General features: G+C 35.3%; 1 non-coding gene and 1 pseudogene across 1 annotated transcript; both read left to right on the top strand.

The window, feature by feature from the left end:
- The first annotated feature begins 362 nt into the window (after positions 1-362).
- LOC128871254 (5.8S ribosomal RNA) lies at positions 363-543 on the top strand. Its single transcript, XR_008455834.1, has one exon. It is a non-coding gene; the product is annotated as a 5.8S ribosomal RNA (ribosomal RNA).
- A 441-nt stretch (positions 544-984) lies between these two features.
- Positions 985-3,769, top strand: LOC128871255 (large subunit ribosomal RNA; annotated as a pseudogene).
- The last annotated feature ends 744 nt before the right edge of the window (positions 3,770-4,513 follow it).

Raw genomic sequence — 4,513 nt, 5'->3', positions numbered from 1 at the left:
TTTTCTTTTAAAAACCTTTAAACATGAAAATAGAAAGTTGTACTTATTATTCATTTGATTGAATGATAAGTTAATTTGTTCACAATAACAAAAGTGGTATATATTTATTAATATATTTATATATACATAAAATGATTAAAAAAATACAAAATAATCAAACATAATAAATACCACCACTGTATTATTGTTGAACTAAGACATTCGCAACTTAATAAAAATGTTTAGAGTTAAATATATTTGATATATATTATTGAAAGAAAATCAATTTATATATTATTATTATTATTATTTAATTTTACTCTTTCAATTAATATATGCAAAAAAAAATTGACATTTGTTATAAATAAAAATAAATAAAAAAATACTCTAAGCGGTGGATCACTTGGCTCATGGGTCGATGAAGAACGCAGCAAACTGTGCGTCATCGTGTGAACTGCAGGACACATGAACATCGACATTTTGAACGCATATCGCAGTCCATGCTGTTATGTACATTAAATTAAATTTTAAAGTACTGCTTGGACTACATATGGTTGAGGGTTGTAAGACTATGCTAAATAAGTTGCTTATTCTTTTATAAAAATAATTGAATTTAAGCAAATGTGTATATTATTGGATTTTAAATAATTCATAATATTAATAGCAAAAAAATAAAGATTATATAATGAATTTTTTATTTATTATATATATTCTTAAAAAAAAAAAAATCCTCTCAAATAAAATGAAATAAAAATTTTGAATCTAAGTATTCTCTTTAAAAAATTTTCATATTATTTATATATATATAAAATATTAATTTATATATGTAATTAAAGGAGGAATGTCTAGCATAAAAATTAATTTTTTTTTATTCTAGAATTGCCTCATTTTACATAATTATTATTTATAATATATATTTATATAAAAGGAAAAAAGAAAAATAGAGATGAAAAGATGATATAATTATTTATTAAATTGTGTGAGAAGATAAAAAATATTTTAAAACAACCTCAACTCATATGGGATTACCCCCTGAATTTAAGCATATTAATGAGGGGAGGAAAAGAAACTAACAAGGATTTTCTTAGTAGCGGCGAGCGAAAAGAAAATAGTTCAGCACTAAGTCACTTTGTCTATATGTCAAATGTGAGATGCAGTGTATGGAATATCTTAATATCTAGTATGAGAAATTAACGATTTAAGTCCTTCTTAAATGAGGCCATTTACCCATAGAGGGTGCCAGGCCCGTATAACGTTAATGATTACTAGAAAGATATTTCCAAAGAGTCGTGTTGCTTGATAGTGCAGCACTAAGTGGGTGGTAAACTCCATCTAAAACTAAATATAACCATGAGACCGATAGTAAACAAGTACCGTGAGGGAAAGTTGAAAAGAACTCTGAATAGAGAGTTAAATAGTACGTGAAACTGCTTAGAGGTTAAGCCCGATGAACCTGAATATCCATTATGAAAAATTCATCATTAAATAATTAAAAATAATGTGCATTTTTTTCATATAAGGACATTGTAATCTATTAACATAATAAAGTATTTATCAAAAGATCATTGGTGATATTAAGTTTATTTAAATTAATTTGCTTTTTAAGCATATTAACATAGAATAAATACTAATGATTTGATAAAGTGTTGATAGATTTTATTATATATAATGCTAAAATTCATTTTTTGAATTTTACAAAAAATTTAATATCTATGATATTAATATTTATTTGTATGCATTTATATGATTAACAATGCGAAAGATTCAGGATACCTTCGGGACCCGTCTTGAAACACGGACCAAGGAGTCTAACATATGTGCAAGTCATTGAGTTATATTAAACTTAATGGCATAATTAACTTAACTTAAAAATATAATGGGATTAATTTTTAGTCTATTTTCTTAAATAGTCAATTAATTCAATCCCGGGGCGTTCCATATAGTTATGTATAATGATAATTTATTATTATTTATACCTCTAACTGGAGCGTACCTTGAGCATATATGCTGTGACCCGAAAGATGGTGAACTATACTTGATCAGGTTGAAGTCAGGGGAAACCCTGATGGAAGACCGAAACAGTTCTGACGTGCAAATCGATTGTCAGAATTGAGTATAGGGGCGAAAGACCAATCGAACCATCTAGTAGCTGGTTCCCTCCGAAGTTTCCCTCAGGATAGCTGGTGCATTTAAAAATTATATAAAATAATCTTATCTGGTAAAGCGAATGATTAGAGGCCTTAGGGTCGAAACGATTTTAACCTATTCTCAAACTTTAAATGGGTAAGAACCTCACCTTTCTTGATATGAAGGTTGAGGTTATGATATAATGTGCCCAGTGGGCCACTTTTGGTAAGCAGAACTGGCGCTGTGGGATGAACCAAACGTAATGTTACGGTGCCTAAATTAACAACTCATGCAGATACCATGAAAGGCGTTGGTTGCTTAAAACAGCAGGACGGTGGACATGGAAGTCGTAATCCGCTAAGGAGTGTGTAACAACTCACCTGCCGAAGCAACTAGCCCTTAAAATGGATGGCGCTTAAGTTGTATACCTATACATTACCGCTAAAGTAGATGATTTATAAAACAATTTCGATTGATTTATAAATTTTGAAACTTTAGTGAGTAGGAGGGTACAATAGTGTGCTTAGAAGTGTTTGGCGTAAGCCTGCATGGAGCCGCTATTGGTACAGATCTTGGTGGTAGTAGCAAATAATCGAATGAGACCTTGGAGGACTGAAGTGGAGAAGGGTTTCGTGTGAACAGTGGTTGATCACGAGTTAGTCGGTCCTAAGTTCAAGGCGAAAGCCGAAAATTTTCAAGTTTTTAATAAAAAAATATTAATAAAATTTATATATATATATTAAAAAATAATTAAATACTTGAATTATTTTGAACGAAAGGGAATACGGTTCCAATTCCGTAACCTGTTGAGTATCCGTTTGTTATTAAAAATGGGCCTTGTGCTCATCCTGGCAACAGGAACGACCATAAAGAAGCCGTCGAGAGATATCGGAAGAGTTTTCTTTTCTGTTTTATAGTCGTACTACCATGGAAGTCTTTCGAAGAGAGATATGGTAGATGGACTAGAAGAGCATGACATTTACTGTTGTGTCGATATTTTCTCCTCGGACCTTGAAAATTTATGGTGGGGTCACGCAAACTTCTCAACAGGCCGTACCAATATCCGCAGCTGGTCTCCAAGGTGAAGAGTCTCTAGTCGATAGAATAATGTAGGTAAGGGAAGTCGGCAAATTAGATCCGTAACTTCGGGATAAGGATTGGCTCTGAAGATTGAGATAGTCGGGCTTGATTGGGAAGCAATACCATGGTTTATGTACTCGTTCTGGGTAAATAGAGAATTACGATTCTTGTTCCCCGGATAGTAGTTACGTAGCCAATTGTGGAACTTTCTTGCTAAAATTTTTAAGGAATTATATCATTCGATATATATTCTTTTTAAATTATAACGATTATCAATTAACAATCAATTCAGAACTGGCACGGACTTGGGGAATCCGACTGTCTAATTAAAACAAAGCATTGTGATGGCCCTAACGGGTGTTGACACAATGTGATTTCTGCCCAGTGCTCTGAATGTCAAAGTGAAGAAATTCAAGTAAGCGCGGGTAAACGGCGGGAGTAACTATGACTCTCTTAAGGTAGCCAAATGCCTCGTCATCTAATTAGTGACGCGCATGAATGGATTAACGAGATTCCTACTGTCCCTATCTACTCATTCTCATTGTGATTGTTGAGCAGTGAAGACGTGCCGTGTCGTGAGCGCATAAATTATTGCGAATTCCGTTTTGTGCTATATCCGCTAGTGTTTACCGCTATTCGAGTGACGCTACAGTGTAGCTGTACATGAACTGTACATCGATTCGGGCACATTGTGCTTTGTGCTTAGTGAGTGCCGTTGTGTGAGTACGGGAAAATACCGCTGTGTTTTCACCGGAATTTTTAGTGACGCTACGTTTTAGCGTGGCTGTACAGTAGCTGTACTTTGTTGACGGGCAACTGTGTTAAGTGAGTGCCATTCTGCGGATACGGGAACTTTCACCGTTATTCGAGTGACGCCAAGCTGTGTGCGTGGCTGTACATAGTATCGTACAGTGTGCGGTGAACTATTGGTTATACTCTTGCGTGTGTGCCGTTATTGGTTCGGCGTGGTTTTTGCGAGTGCCGTTAATTTTCGGCGTGGTACTTGGTGCGTGCCGTTAGTTTTCGGCGTGGATATAGTGAGTGCGTTGATAGTTTGGCGTGCTGTTATATTGCTATCTTCGGCAGCGATAAAAGGGGTGTTCTTTTTTGTGCGGTGGTATAGTGCTGCGCCAAGGTTGAATACCTTGTGCAGGTGCCGTGTTCACAGTGTGCTGCGTTTGGCCTACGGTCGAGCCCGGCGTTAGCTTCATATTGGTCGACCCGTCCCTGTGCGGGGAACGGTGTTCTGTCCGGCAGGGCATTGGTGGTGGCCTTTGCCAGACCTTTGGCTGGTGGTGTGGGCTACGTCCTCGCGGTTGCTTTGGCT

Source organism: Anastrepha ludens, unplaced genomic scaffold, assembly GCF_028408465.1.
Source record: "Anastrepha ludens isolate Willacy unplaced genomic scaffold, idAnaLude1.1 ptg000049c, whole genome shotgun sequence".
In the NCBI taxonomy this organism is placed as follows: domain Eukaryota; kingdom Metazoa; phylum Arthropoda; class Insecta; order Diptera; family Tephritidae; genus Anastrepha; species Anastrepha ludens.
The sequence above is the reverse complement of the archived record's forward strand: the minus strand, read 5'-3'. Positions and strand labels throughout refer to the sequence as shown.